Raw genomic sequence first — 16,610 nt, 5'->3', positions numbered from 1 at the left:
TTAAATTTTTAACAATTGCTATGCTTAATAACCAGCTCACAAAAGTCCTGAAAATCTAATACTCTGTCCCCAATGGGCTCCAGCACACCACAAAAATCTCCTGTAAATAACTAACAGTTTTGGGTCTGTCTAGCTTTATCTGTATGAGGTGAATTTAGTAAGTAGAGCCTCTACTGTAAAAATTGGGCTAATTTTGTTTTTACTTGTCTTTTCGAGAACAGGAAACCATAAAATTGTTGCTGTGGTCTTTGTACCGGGCTCTCTGCATTATTACAGTTCACAGAGCTGGACAGTTTCCTTTGACACGGTTGGCTCTTGACCAGTGGGTAATGTGAGCTTGCTGCACATACTAAGAGGAAAAGTTAATGTCACTTATCTGGTTCCTACCTGAATCACACACAAGATTCCAACCTGATAAACTCTGATTATTGGCACTTAGCTATGCTTTGAACTAGGAACAGATTCTACCTAGCTTGATAACACCCTGGAAAGGACTTCTGGGGAGAAGAGCCTGTCTGTACTCTGGGGGTGAGGAAAATGAGTCCCTCAGAATAGCAGTGTGGGAAATGCTAAGCCATTTAGCAAATTAAGATCTAGCTCCCTCTTAACAAAGTCTCCTCATATACAAAATGAGAGTTAGTAAGGCCCTACCAGAGAATGTAGACACTGTTTTATGTAATTGCTGTGGTAGAACTGAGAAGCAGCAAAGACTGAAATAATCCAAAGGGATCTCAACTCAAATTTTTTTCATTGTCAACAGAGTAAACATGACCTAATTTTCTACTGGTCAGCAAATTAGCCAAATAATTAGCAAAATAACCTCAACTGCATATACAAAATAATCTAAAATATGAAGTAATTTTCCTTTCAGTCAGGGTTTTAGAGAACACAAAATACAGATGACAGAGACAAAAGGTTTTCCCCCTCTGTTGTATTTTATTATTTATGTATGAGTTTATGAAATTCCCCACATAGCTGCCTCAGTGTCTGACTTTGTGAAAAGTAGAAAAATCCAAGCATCAGGAGACTAGTTTCTTAGGTGACAAAAGTGTTGACAGGTTAAATATGAGAGGGCAGGTCATGACGGAACTAGAAATATCAGCTTTCCTAAGATCCAGTGGGATATTTGTAAATTAAAATGAAAACTATCCAGAGATGAAAAGACTTAAGTTCTTATCATAGAAACAACACAGTCTGGAAAAGAATCACTTTCTTCCTCAGAATGTAAAATCCTAAAGGGTTCATAGATCACAGTAAAACATCTAGAATGTAGAGTCTAGAGTGAACTGGGCTTTTCCTAATCAGCATTCAGAAACTTGGCCAGAATGTTTCCATTTCATTCCCTGGGCCAGAATTCTTCTCATCCAGAGATAAACTTGATTCAAACCCTCATCTCCCTCTACTCAAACCTTCTGTGATTAGCACATCATAAAGCAGATTTCCCAGAGTGTCTACGTCCTGTGATAAGGAGGAAGGCCAGAGAAGTAATGGCGTGAATTCAGAAGCAGGGAAAAGTAGTATCTGAAGTCCTGATGGGGGTAAAAGGTTAAATGTAGGCACTAGAGAGAGTAAATAAACATCGAAAAGGACTTGCTCCCAAACGTGTCATGAACTACAAACTATGAAATAAAAGGTTACTTGGAAATATTTGGGTATTCAACTGAATACACTGCTTTCATGTGTTTGCAAGCATGAGTTAGAAATCCGACAAGGGACAGACTAGGAAGAACACTGCAGTGGCAATTTGCCAGATGTAGCTGCAATCTGATACTATAACGTCCTTGAGTCCCAGTTTCCTCATCTGTAAAATGGGAATAATCGTAACATGATTTTGCAAGGTCGCTACGGTGATGAAGGATAATGTGAATCAAGTGTTTGATGTAGCTGGTGCTCAATACACAGTTGCTCTTGCTGGGATCACGGTAGATACACAGGAAATTTAAGCCCTTAAAGGGTGGCAAATATGTTCAATAACCATGTGTATGAAACACCAGAATATTAAGTAACACTGATATTTAAAAGCTCATGAAATTTTCTTAATGGAAGAAACAAAGATGCCCAGTGAGCACCTTTCCTGACCAGGTGCAATGGGGCTCCAAATAGCAGCCACGGCAGATTTCCGTGGAGACTAGGAAGCAACCCTTTGAGAGAGCCGCCAAGACCTGAACACTGTTTCAAGATTTACAGTAGATTCTACTGAACTGACTATAACAAGCAGCATTAATCAAAACCTACATCCTGAAAGAATATGCCTACAGTGCAGCTCTACTGAAGGTGGTTTTCTGTTGTACCGGCTGTCAAACTTTATCCCCACCTGACCTAAACGTAACACCTGTGCATTTCAAAACTTACTGAAGGAGGGATCCCTGGGGGCTAGGAAACAGCATCACCACATCTTGGCTAGACAGCAGTCTGGTGTCATGTTTGTTACCTAATAGGGACGGAAGCGCATACTGAACACCCACGGTTAAACAGGTCTCACTAGAATGAAAATGAAGAACTAATATCCATGGCTTGTGGAAGCATCAACCATTGTGCTATCCTTGCCTGTGGACAAATCATTTGACTTTTTTTATTCCAGGAGAAATGATGAGCGTAGCCCCCTCCCTACCCTCACCGCCCCGCGACATCCCTTTTGAATTTGAAAGCTCTGTTCTGCCCTGTTTCTCACATTGTTCACATAAAATGATGCAGATAACACAACTGCATGCTCTCTGGCTTATGATGTCCGTTTCTTTTTTATCAACAACTAGTGTTATGTCACCTAAGATAATCACTTCTCTGCTATTACAGGGATCAGGTTTCCACTAACCAACTCTACATTCTTCTTAGAATCAAATAGAAAACAACAGCGACCCCATAAAGCCTGACACTGACAACACAACTCGAGATGTTCCAGGCGTGAGGTCAGATTCTCACGTGAAGTGTTTGTTCCCACAGATTCATTCATCACAACAACAAGATATTTTCGGTAATTACATACCAGCATGTAAGAAAGATCTCTAAATGAGATTCTTCATGCGGTATTCCTCCAATGTTTAATCAATTAGGAAAACACAGACCTCCCGGCAGGCTGTGGAGCTACTGTAAATCAGTTTATAGAATCCACTTGTGTCCAACAAAGGCCGGCAATCGGCCATTTGACTTCTGCGTATCAGCAAAGGTCAGAAGATCTGCTTCTAGAAATGACCAAGCCGCATGTGCACACATGGAAATGTACGTTCATTAAAAGGAAGGAAAGGCAACGACTAAGAGGAAGAGGGAAAAAACAGAGAAAAGGCAAGAGCAAGAGAGCACTGCACCTCCACAGCAGCAGCTTTGTAACCCCTTTGGTAATGTTACCCAGTTTTGTTTATCATGAAAAGATCCCAGTAATGCCTCAGCCCCATCAAACAGCAGACCCAGTCCATGAATGGCACCTATCAGAGCCCAGGGTAAATCCAATGATTAGAGGGAATTCGCCAAAGGGCCTTTGTAGCTGAGAAAAATGCCTACTCCAGAGAGGAATGTAGAAAATTCCTGGGAGCACAGGCCCTCCTTTGTTGGCAGTCTGGCGGCATTCTGGAGCAAATAAAGGGACAAAAATGGGATCTTAGATGCAATGAACATTTGAAGAAAATGTTTTTCAAAGACCTCCTTGAAACACTCCTTTTAAAAAAACCAAAAAACTATTACTCGGCTAAAGATGAACTACCTACAGAACTTGGATCCAAACCATTTTATAGTATTGCATATCCAGGAGAATAGTTTGAGTTAGATCTCCCTTGTCCTGCTGAGTTTCCTGGTTAAACAGTAAGCCAAAGTTAAGACTTTCCAGATAAGAAAACACGTATACATGCACACATTCACTCATTCACCTCAGATTTACTGACAGGAATAACTGAGATTTAGCACAGCATAAAGGCATCAAGCAAGGAAATAGGATAGCAAATAATACTGAATTGAGTGTATTAACCAAACTTAGACCAGAACAAAGCATAAAGATTATGCTGAGCTATCACCGTTATCAAAACATGCACACAACTGATCAGAAAATCTGCTTGGCAGACAAAAAAGGATGGAGGGAAGTTAAGGCGTAAGGACATTTGTTCTGTGCACAGAAGCAATATTTGTTTCCTGAAAACCCCTAAATACAGTTTGGCAAGAATAACATGTCTTACATTGGTTTTAATACTCAGTAGCCTGGGTCTACCAGGGCATGCAAAAGAAATGCTAGGCCTCCTAGTCTTCTCTTGGTATGTTCTGGAGAAAACAGAATCTTTTTAGTTTTGTTTGGTAAGAAGAAGCTGACATAAGAGAAAATGAATCTGACTCTTAAAGTACAGTGGTGTTTTAAACCTTAGACCTGTAGTACTCATCAGAAGGCATTGGTACATCTGAATTTCTCATTTTTTAAAAAGCCTCCCTCCCCGCCCTCCCAAGACCCAAACAATTTTAATGACTTTTCTGCACAATGTACCCCTAAGTGTAATACCTTTCCTCATAAATCTTGTTATAGACTTATTTTATGTTCCATTTTAATGTTCGCTGGGTTGAGGGAGGAGCAAAGTAATAATCATGTAATTCTAGTTGAAGGTTTTCCTCCCCTTTCTCCTTGGCTGAAATCTAATAAAATATTATTTATTTGCATCTTTGGAGAGCTATTCACTAACATTTTTCAAAACCATAGTAAAGTGGTTGCAAAGGTGGTGTCTTTATTGCTTTGCAAATGTTGTTCATTTTACTATTTGCTTTAAATGCCATTTTACTAGTACCAGTGGATTACATTATAAAGCTGTATTAAGATGCTATTTGGGGTATACACAACAAATGCAAACCTTAGGATTATGCTTCTCCATACTCACATCTGTTTGCCCATTTACCCATATAAAACACTTCTCTCAGACTTCCCTTCCAAATAATTGAGCATACATAATTGTGGGGTTATTGCATCACTGTTTATGACCAACCTTGCTCTTTCTAAGAGTTCCTCCAATAAGTCTCTACCTTGGGGTGTACTCCCATAAAGTTTATACATCTGTGCACCAAAAGGGAGAGGTCAATTTTACTTTTGCATCATTAAATATATAGTTTTGCAAACACTAATGAATACAATACTTTCTCAACATACACGATGGCTTGAAAAACAATAAGCATACTTTCCTGATGCATTTTTCAAATTTCCTCCTATGTCTGAACTAAAAAGGCTTTATTATTAGAGTTCTTAGGAATAAAATGCTTAGTTTTGCCAATGCGAAAAAAAATTCCCTTTGAAAGAAATATCCAGTGCAGAAATAAATTTAAGTATAGAACAAAATAAATACTCTCAATGACCCTGATTCAAGATTCCCTATAAATGGAGTACACCTCTTCACTACTATAGAGTTCTCTGAAATCTGGCCAAATGCATAAATCCTGGAAACATCTTCTAAAAGATAAGAATGAGCTTGGAAAATAGATCATCAAAGAAATATGCAGTGCCTATAAAATAAACCACACACATACACACACAATTTTCATTTACCAGACCCTCTTTCACAAATCTAGCAGATGGTAGAAGTTTGAAAACTAAGTTTTTCAAACTGCAATCTGATTTTCTATTTAAGCCAGAATCCAAAGCATGTTAAAAAATATATGCAGTGGACATAATAACAGTACCATAACCATGCTCACATTAAGTTGGTCATGGAAGAGAAGAAAAATTAAGAATTGTAGATTCAAAATTATAGCACTGTTTTGTTAAGTATATAAATTTTTACTCCTCTACCTCATTTCTTTATAGTGCTACAATCTAAAACAAAGTGAATTTAAAAATTCCATACATTCTCCTTCAGCTAGTGACTTTTTGGGTATTCTGAGCAAAAACAAACACAACGATAAGGAACAGCTTTCCTGTGCAGACCGGACTCTAAATAGAGCTGGAAAGTCAGAAATCAGGCTTGCTTTTCCTCTTCTTAGATGACTTAAACCATTCTAGTATCTTTCTTTTTTGATCTCCAGCGCCCCCCAAAAACTAGACCAGTTAAGCTATTTGTCACTTAGCTGCTTAACTCTTGGGACTACAGCTCTGATTTAGCTCTTGTGAGCAGGGATCTCAGGCGGGTAAACCATGAAGGTGGAGTTCAAAGGGAAGAGGGTGTTAAGCAGCCATTGCTTTGGAATAGTACAATGTTCAGTAAGAATGGACACCTTGAGCAAGGAGGTGTTTCAAAATAAGTTCTGTCGTACATCCATTTACAAATACAAATCTTCTAAGTGGACTCAATGCTGTCCCACCCCCAACCCCGACCTGACCCCGCCCTCCCACCCCCACCCCGTTTAAAACTTGTGCTCTGGAAGAAAAAGATGTTACAGTGAAGATATAAAAGCTATAACAAAAAAGGTAATTTGTTCTTTCCAAATTTATCTGTGTGGCCTGTGCTCATACAATGTTGAATTCTGGAGTGCCCTGCCATGGCAGATCTTTTCCGGAGGCTAAGTGCCCCAGACCACACCGACTTGAAGAGCCGGTAAATGTTGTCGTGAACAAAATAGGTCTTGCCGCGGCCCGTAAAGGTCCTCCTGTACTACCAGCAATTAGAGAGCCGAGCTGTAATTTCACCCCTCCTTCATGCAGGACCTGTCTCCCTTTCTCCAGGAAATGGGGGCCGAGTTAGTGGGGCATGACTATAATAGGAATCTGTGACTGGGGAGCAGTGTAGCCATCAGTATAAATCTGTCATAGACACACTCGCAGAGGAAGAGGGACTTCCATACACTGCAGCCTTTACACTTTTTGATGCAGATACAGATTTATGGCGCACGGGAAGCAGAGAGCCTTTGAGCCAAAGGGGCCCTGTGAATCAAGGCCATTTTGTAGGTTTCCGCCGCTCCAAAGAGCTACACATTTATAATTGTGCTTGAAGTCAGCCTCCTTCCCGCCCCAGGAGGCAGCACCATTTGGTTGAAATAAAACTGAGGACTTTTCCCAACAGCTGGCCAGCTCTAGTTTTAAGTTTTAACAACAGGATGAATGGATTGGGAACTGCTGAAGGGATCAAAAAGCATTATGCCAGACTTTCAGAGCCCCTTCCCTGACTGCACAGTTCCCATGTATCAGATGCATTCAGAGATGATGAACTCTGCTTCCCAGGGCATTGTTCACCCGGCACAGATGACTCTTTCACCACGATACTTAGAAATGATCCAACTGAGACCTTGAGGAAATGTCTAAAAAGGTTTCAGATGAGAAAAGAAAAAAAAAATTAGCTAGAAGTAAATGAAAAACCAGCCCAGAGTTGGTGTTAATTAATTAAAAACACCATTTCAAAGCATCCCTAATAGAAGACTTCCTCCATGCAGCCAGTATCTGATTCAGGGAGTGACTCAGGCAATAAAATCACAGTTGGGACGACTCTTGTGGTGCTGGCAAGCCAAGTTCAATATTTTCCCTATGAGGCATGCCTGTACTATAAAAAGAATGTGATGTTTGAAAATGAGTGTCTCTGCTCTCTGTGTGCTGGCATTAAAAGCCTTTCCTAGCCCTCTTGCCACATTTCAAGAGTACAGTATGAATCACAATCATGTGGCAAGCACCTCCTTGCCAAATTCTTTCATGCTGCTACCACGGTGAATTCCCTCTTAGGCTTCTGCCAGCAGCCTCTGTCCCCCAGCCAAGACCATCAGTGCGAGCGTCGGTGGAGAGACAGAGCACTCTGCTCCACATTCACTGACGAGGAGACAAGGAGGCCCATGATTGTAAAGAGACCGTAATTGCTGAATTGACTGAGTGGGCAGGAGGAGACAGAAGTCAGTTGAGAGATGAAGCAAAGAGGCTAGAGAGAAAGAACAAGATCCACAAACAAGGGACTGATGCTTTGGAGTGCTGCCTCTGCCAGGCATGAGAATGGGCTCTTAAATTCACATTTGCATGCACAGAATAGTCCTGAGAAATGATCACTGATGTTATGCGTGAGGTCACTGAGACCCACAGGTAATAGAGAAGTGGCTGGCTGCATTCCAGGCCTAGGCTGGAACCCAAGCTAGTGCCCCTATCTCTTCCTTCTCTCTACCCCACCATCTTGGCTCCCAAAGTTCAATCTTGGAGAAATCAGAAACTGCTGTTCTGATGTCTTGATCTTTTTAATATTTAAGCCACTCTTAACTATCACTGTCCTCTAAATGCTCATAATGCCACTATCAACAATACATGTTTATTAAAATATTTGTCAGCCAGATTCATATCCATAGGGCTCATTTTCCATAGCCATGACCACGGAACCCATGGTAAGTCTAACAGTCATCCCCAGGAACTGCCCCAGGGTCATAAAGGGAGCTGGGAGAGCGTATGGAGGAAAATATTATAGTTCAATATTATGAATCACTACTGATGGAATCACTCAAAGTTTATCCTCTACTTACCCCTGCATTTCCTTTAACTATTGCTGTGGTTAACTACAGATTAATCGACTTGCCAGTTTTCTGGCTGAGTCTCCTGGAAACCTAGCATCATCTGGCCCCTAAAAAGCAGAAATGGATCAAGAAACCAGGAAGCTCCCTAGAGTTACAATGCTTGTTTATCCCAGTCTTCTAAGTGGCCTGTTAAGTATGAGGATTTAGAATCAAAAGCAGTGGAAGAGCTAAGTGTCTATACTTCACATTAAAAAGACAACTAGTTCCAATGGCTTGGAAAAGGAAGATACAGAAAAGGAGGTAAAGGAAGAAGTAGTGGGCTCAGTTCACAGGCAAGAGTGTACAGACGAAGCAGTAAAGTGGTCCTTTCAGTCCCAGCCAAATCCCAGAAGGAGCTAACCCTTCATGGAGTTCTGGTCTACCTGAAAGCAGTGTGAGGGTGGGGGACACTGATTTTCATTGCACATGTAGCTAGCTTGAGTCAGCAGTACAATATGGTTGCCAAAAAAGAAAAAAAAATTATGTCTTAGGCAGCATTATAAAAATAGTTTTTAGAATACTACTAGGTGATGGTCTCATTCTTCCTTGCATTGATCAAATCCCAAGACACTATTCATGAAAGATTAAGTAAGATTTTCAAAGGACTCAAAACTAAGACTTACTACTATATTAAGTTCATCATTCATTTAACAAGCATAAATTGTGTAGCTATTATGTCTCAGGCACAATGCTAAGGGCTGGACATATGACAATACATAAAACATGGTCTCTGCTCTACTGGAGCTGAATATAGGGGGATAATACAATGTTTTAACTGCTATTCTTAAATAATGGCCTGTACTTGGTAACTGCTAACTCTGTGGTGTAATAATTTTCAAGATTTGGGCAGTTGTCACCTTGCCTGTGTTTTTGCTGATAAAATTAGCCTAGAGGAATTTATAAGATTCTTTGCTACTTAAGCACTCTCTGAGTTGGTGATGTTGTTCTTGTATGGATCCATATTTGTAGCAATTATGGAAGAAATAAAAGTGGGTAAGAATTAGTGGAAAGAAAGCCTGCATTTTCTTTAGTGAAGAAGGCAGAAGAATTTTTCAGAGTGATATACTGTATTAGCGGGGTTACGGTATAGGGAGAAATGGGTAAACAAATACAGCAACTTTAAAGCCAACCTGCCCTGCCTGGCTCTAGCACTTATTTATGAGCTGCCAAATTCTCCAGTAGATTATTTTACCAATCTGTGCCTTGGTTTCTTTATCAGTAAAATGGTGATGATAACAGTACTACCTCATTGAGTTATTGTGAGAAAGAGATGAGGTAATCCTCACAACTCTGATATGTACTTTCCCATGACCTAAACCACTTTAAAACTAAAAATTGTTGACAACTACCTACCTACTTCTGTAAAGTCATACCCCAATTCAGCCACCATTCTGCAAAGCTGGAATATTCTGTCCCACACCTTGCTGGCCTTGTGCACTGGGTTTTCAGTTAGCATTCTTGGAATGGAAACTCTCTAGAATCCTCACTTGTTTTTTGTCTTTGTGTATATATAGTTATTTACTATATATGTATTTATTATACGTTTACTATAACAAGTCATTTGGACATCTACGGTGTATGTGAGGACTCTCAGATCAGTGCTAAGATTATTTCCGTGGGAAAGATAAGAAACAAATGCCAGATAACTGGCAGCTGGTGGTACACTGAAGATATATGGATTTGTAGAAAAAATCCTTTTCTTTCCTAGAACTTGAGAGGGAAAAAAAAATCAATGGTGCTACTGTAATTAATTACAACAGCAAGTCTTACCAAAATCCAAATGAAAGATATCTTAAGTATCCGGCTGGATACTGGAGTTCATGTGACAAAAAATTTTTTTTTAAGTTTAGGACATTAAAATGGGCACAATTAAACTTCTTTAAAAAAATGCTTAATACTTCAGAAATTTTGGTGTAGACTAGAGTAAGGTGATAGCAAAATTCCAAGTATAATAAAACAAGCTATCAAGCTTGTATGCCTTCTGGCTAGTATGCACAGAGGGCAGCTTCACACTGACAGAAAGAGCACAGCCTCTGAAGTCAGTTAAGCTGAACACGGTGCATCTCTAAAAAGGGCTTGTGGTCCTTGGGTCTCCTAGTCATCTTTGTTTTAAGAGTTACATGAGGTAATCTGATCAAAATGCCTAGCACACTGTAGGCATGCTATATACAATGATGAATGAATCAGTAAATTAAGGTATAAAGTTTTATTCAAAAGTTTCCTTTTAAGAAGTTATCTGTGCCTCCCTAACCCATTAATGGCATCCTATTCCCCTAAACCATTAAGGAAAAGGGCATTACTAATCTCCGAAAAACCAACTGCTATTTCTTATAGTCTCTGTGAAGGGCTGTGTGTGTGTGTGTGTGTGTGTGTGTGCGCACGCGCGTGCGCGCATCTTTGTGTGTCAGAGAAAGAGATTAAGAGGAAACTCTAAAACCTAATGTGTGATCCAAAAGACTCATAATGCCTTCGGATCAAAGGAAAGGAAAGCATGAATAGAATAATAAACTTAAAAGTTGTTTTTTCTTTTTTTATAACAGCTTATCTTTGACAGGCAATATTGATTACACATCTTACTATGAAGTTCCTAGTGACCAAACTCCAAATAATCTTTGCTGTTTAATTATTGTTATTATAAAAGTCAAGATCTGCATATTGTTCTGTAAGATTTTCAGAAATATTCTTCCATTCAGTGATTCACTGGAATGTCAACTTTAAAAGAATAGTCAAGTGGGGTTTTTTGTTGCCTTCTTGGAACTGGCCTCAGTGCAAGTCCTCAAACTTCCATCTTTGAAATTCCCCGCTAAAATAACATTGATTGCACAGGGGTCCATTTGTGTAATGAACTCTTTATAGAAAGAGGTATCACTTAAATTTCCAAATAAGTGGAGTGAGGTAATTGGCCTTCTACAATTCTGGGCCATGAAGAACATGCATTACTTTCTAAATGGGCTCAAAGTCATTAAAAATCCCAAGAATTTCATAATGCAACCTATAGCTCAAGAGAGTTTTGCTTTAAGGGGCACTGGAGGAAGGCAATGAATACAACAGGAAATGAGGAACTCAATGGATGGTGCCTTCAGATAGCAAGAGTGTGTTCAAAATAAGGCAGAGACTGAGAGTGACCACTGCCAGTTGGCTCTTGAATGGCAAATTGAGAAACTTTGTCTGGAAATTTCTCTTGAACTCAATGTATGCCCTGGCTGGATTTACACCTCCCTCCCAGAACACCTCTGTATTGTCTTTTAGTCAATGTCCTTCTCAGTGATTCCCTGAAAGAATGATGGATCGAAAGAAGCTCCTCCTGGGGAGCAGGAAACAGAACTAAGGGTGCTAGAGAGTCTTCAACCTTAACTGAACTGTCAGCTTGAAAGCAGTTTTAGAAAAGTCCACTTTAAATTCCAATCAGCATCCTAACCTCTTAAAACGGTGTACTTTTTCAAGTCAATGAACGTTTTAAAAGAGTGGTGACAACAGAGCAACAAAGATATATATGTAAGCCGAGTTTAAGAAGTCTGATCTTTGACCTAGTAATTTGCTAGGTCAAAAAAAAAAAGAGAGAGACATTTTCAAGGCATAGATATTCAACATCAAATTCAAAAATAATTTTGAAAATGTGACTCTCAAATTATAGTTGTTAGTTACAAAAATCTTCTCATATTGTTGTTGTGATTATTATCATTTGGACCAAGAAGTGTGGGAAAGGAAGCATGCCTTGAAATTATTTTTTAAGAAGGAAGTTGGTCTGAGATATTTAGAGTGTGCTATAAGGTACATGAATGATCCTGCTGCCTCAAAACAAGCTACTTTCCAGCATGTTATTTATTCCCAGGGATTGCACACATTCCAGATGACATCACCAGGGCTGCTTGTGCACAAGAAAATAAGCAAATGAGACACACATTGGCTCATGTGGCAAAGCACTGGGCTTGCCAAATGGAAAAGAACAAAAACGGGGAGGGAAAACATTTTGTTTTCAACTATAAGGATATTAATAAAACTCAAACCCAGCATTCTGTGGCTGTATTTCCCAGGAAGAAGAGTCTCTTTTGGCCAAAAGAACATAACAAACTTTTGTATCTGAGAAATATGTATCTCATGTTTAACCATTTACCCACCAAAACCCACCATTTACCATGACTAGGGCTGGAAACATGTTTCTCTGAAACTTGGACACCAAGAAAAAAATTGAGGGCAAATTCTACATAAATAATCTATAGTTCAGAGTAAGTCAACTTAAAGAGGGTAATTTGACACATTATATGTTACAGCTTAAAAGCAAACACTTCTCTAGATAAAATTCTAAAGAAAAAATAAACAGTCACCATATAGTATAGTGCTAACAAGAGGATGAAGGAGAAAAATATGAAAATTTCTTAAAAGAGAAGACTTCTTATGCACATGCAATTTATAGACACAAGAGAGAAATGCAAAAGGCAAACTTTATAACACTGAGGGACAATTAATAATAGAATCAATTGGAAGCCTTATTATGATTTAAAACTTACTGGACACAATTGTAAGAAAATTCTAGCTTGGAAATCACCAGTGATCAATAATATTAGTTAACACTTATATAGCCCTTACTATGTTCTAGGCACAATTTGAAGGATTTACATGATTAACTCTCTAAATTATATATAATATGAGAGCCACATTTAAAAAATTATTTTAAATATGTTAATGTTCCCAACAACCCATTATAATAATATGACAATCTCATTGTCATTTCCATTCTAAACTAAGGTGGCTAAGGCCCTGTGAGATTAAGAAAGTTGTCCAAGGTAACACAGGTAATGATTACTAGCACATATTAATCTAGATGAGGCTAACTAACTAGACTTCAAAGACACTAATAAATATGGAGAGTTTAGAAGCATCATTCCATTAGGATATGAAAATCTTTGATAGGGAAATTGTTACTTACAATAGTTAACAATGGTGAACCATTCAGACTGCTTACCTCGAAGATACAAACTGTATGCATAAATGCAAAACCTTCTTTAGAAATAAAGGCCAACACAAATAAAGTTTAAATTTCATTCTTGAAACAGCAACAGCAGATACGCTTGTGCATTGATATTGATCAGTCATTATCAACAGAGCAGCTACAATTTGGTAAAAAGGTTAATTTTTCCAAAAAGCCCCTGGGCATGCACATATATCAAAACATCACAGGAAATTATTTTTCCCAGTTTCTAATCCCTTCATTTACTCTCTAACTTAAATGATAAATACATATGAAAAAGACAATTGAATCTTTGATTTTAATTGAGTAGATTTATTTGAAAAGGCAGACTGGTTATAAACTGTGCCGATTTCTGGAAACATTAGAATTTTGAAAGAAGTAGCCTTGGCAATAATGTAGACCAGCCTTTAATATCCAAGGGAGAAAACAGTGACCCACAGAGATCAAATTTGGGTTAGCACTAACATTAAGAGGAATACTGGACAAAGCAGAGAGGCTGAGCATAGGCACACCTAGTTACTAGCTGAGTGACCTTGGGCAAGTTACTTAATTTCCCTAAGCCTCACTTTCTTCATCACAAAAGGGGGAAATATTTCATGGGGTTGTGGTGGAAATTGAGATGACAAATACAGAATACTCCATTTGCACAATACCAGACACCCAGTTAGAGCACAATAAAAGATCACTGTTGTTATATTGTTATCTGCATGAAGTGATTCACAACCAGTAAGCGTTGGAACTGGATGTAAAACACTTTTGGAATATGTGTTATTAAAAGCTGGTACCTCATTCCTTCCATATCCACTGAGCCTCAGGGGGAAAAGTCATATATCATTAGCATTCTCCCTGAAGGTGGTAGTATGTGCCACCTCTTCTCTTCTTTTAACCCCTGGAACAAAATCCTTCAGCTTTTTAGGAAGTGTTTCCCATCAGAATGTAACTTCGAAGTTGAACATTAAAAACTCTCTCTCGGTCAGGAAGGTTCAGAATGCACTTTCACAAAGATAAACATAGATTCAGGAAGTCTGAACAGCAAAGATTCCACCGCTCACATTACACGCTTCCTCCCCACTCAAGTGGGGCTCTTCCTGGAATGGGGAGGCGAGTCTGCCATTTGATTAATCATTCCAATACCATCAAAACTGAACAAAATCCTATAGTCAACCTGATTTTAATTCAAGGGGGCTTACTGTTCTCTGGGAAAAGCAGCCCTGTTTCAAAAAATATTGTGCTAACAAATCAGATTATTTATGAAAAACTCCCTACTTTTCTGATTTGCTTGCATCTCAGGTCCTCCCTCAAATAAGACAAGCCAGTTATTGAGGGCTTCCTAAGTGCCAGGCATTGTGCCAAGGGCTTTGTCTACACTTCCTCATTTACAACAACCCTTAGAGGGAAGGTGTTATTCTCACCCCCATTTTACAGATGACATAACTGAGGCTGGGGAGACAAAGTCGTCCAGGATTAGATCACTAACAGCAGCGCTACTACAGTCAAACGGGTGTGGACAGGCCCTCAGGAGTCCTGGCTAGGCCACGGCCCAGGTAGGTCACGTACTCTCTGGGCCTCAGTTCCCTGTTGGGGAGGACGCAGCCCCTCTTGAGTTCCCTTCCTCCCTGACTTGCCCGGCCTGCCGCCGCCGCCGCCGCCGCCGCCGCTGCAGGCTGCTTTGTTTCCACGCTCAGCTGCTCTGGCCGGGCTCCTGGCAAGGTTCTGCCCTGCTTTGTTTTTGTTGCTGGACCTACTACAGACGCACTCCTGGCAGCGCAGCCTAGAGCAGCCGAGGCTTCCTCTTTCGCTCAGTTCCTGGCCGCTTCAGTATGAACAGAAAAGGCGGGCAGGGGCCAACTGGCAGAAGTCGCAGAAATAGCGGCGCATGATTCTCATCGGCGCAGCAGAAAGGTCGGCACGCAGGACCCCGCCGTCTGCCGAGTTCTTTCATTGACTAAGGTTGCTTTTGGCACGCACAGGCACCAGGGGTTTCCATGCTCATTTCCCTCCAGGCACAGAAGACAGCCTTGGAGGTAATGCTCCGCAGTCCCATGCCAGCAACTTAGCGTCCAGGGACAGGAGATGACTTTCAACTGCAAAAGCCACATAGGAACCCCGAAATCTGAATCTCTCATTCTGCAGCACGCAGCCTCCTAGGGGACCTACCGAGGGTTCAGGCCACCCCCGAGCTTATGGGAAAAGGTGTGCAGTTCAAGGGTGTGTAAGCAGCAGTGACTCAGCCCTCCCAGCACATGCGTGAAAGGCGGGTCCCCGGATTAGCAGGCTTCCTTCCCCAGCATGCTGCTCTCATTAGCAGCTGCCGGGAGAGGGGGTGCGGCGCGTCTGCAGTGAGCTGGAGCCAGTGAGTCAGGCTCTCTCCTCAGCAGCTTCTCCTCGCCCTGTCCCTGTCGGTCTGCCTGTCTCTCCCTCCCTTCGGGTCTAGCAGCCGACTCAGGCCAGGGCAGCTCCAGTCAGAACTGGATCCTTCCCCTGCTTAGTAGCACACAGGAGGATTTGTTGGAGTGCTTTTTTGTTTTGTTTTGTTTCGCTACTATTAAGCAAGATTGCTCCATAATCCTTTAAGTGTTTTTCAGCCAAGTTTTATTTACATACCCTGGCTAGCAACCACGTGATCAACCCAAGGAAATCACGGAGGGAAGGCAGATGCTACATCTGAAAAAAATCTGATGCTGTTTCATTGGAGGAGACACCCACAGCTGAGATGTCAAAAGGACAACTGTCTCTTGGGCCAACACTACACAAAACTCTCAGACTCTGGAGACCCTCAGAGATAAGAAGAAGGCGCTGCTGAGGTAGGGCGCAGAGGCGAGCCGTCCTGCTTCTGTCTCCTTTCCTCTCTTTCACTCTCTCCACTCTGGGGGCAAAGCTGAGGGAGAGCCAAACGCAGCAGCTAATATCGGTGAACAGCGTAAACTGTCTGTCCATTCACTGTACCACAGTGATACACTTAAAAGCGGTGCCTTCCTACAGTTTCCACACCACCCAGAAAACAAGCTGCCTTGGCACCCACAGAAGGACATGTGAAGCATTCCCTAAAGGCAGTCTTTCAATCAATATTTATTGAGGGGTTTTATGTGACAGAATCATGCGAGACATATCAAGGAGCTTTTTCTATCTTTCCGCCCATGATAAGGGTGACTAGAACCGGTTGTGCTTATTCCCATTTCTCAGAACTGTATCTGATGCTCTGCCAGAAGGTTAAATGGATCCTGACTTACAG

At 40.7% G+C, this 16,610-nt stretch overlaps 1 protein-coding gene and 1 long non-coding RNA gene across 3 annotated transcripts in view; one reads left to right on the top strand and one right to left on the bottom strand.

The window, feature by feature from the left end:
- Nucleotides 1–16,610, bottom strand: part of HMGA2 (high mobility group AT-hook 2) — a 139,844-nt gene that overhangs the window by 71,956 nt on the left and 51,278 nt on the right. The gene's annotated exons all lie outside the window — the stretch shown is intronic.
- The window catches only part of LOC118917334 (uncharacterized), a 72,005-nt gene continuing 70,173 nt past the window's right edge, over nt 14,779–16,610 (top strand). For both annotated transcript variants that reach the window (XR_008992069.1, XR_008992068.1), the window contains exon 1: nt 14,779–16,182. This is a non-coding gene — a long non-coding RNA (uncharacterized LOC118917334). The remainder of the gene's footprint in view (nt 16,183–16,610) is intronic.

This window comes from Manis pentadactyla, chromosome 10 (genome assembly GCF_030020395.1).
Source record: "Manis pentadactyla isolate mManPen7 chromosome 10, mManPen7.hap1, whole genome shotgun sequence".
NCBI classification, from domain to species: domain Eukaryota; kingdom Metazoa; phylum Chordata; class Mammalia; order Pholidota; family Manidae; genus Manis; species Manis pentadactyla.
The sequence above is the reverse complement of the archived record's forward strand: the minus strand, read 5'-3'. Positions and strand labels throughout refer to the sequence as shown.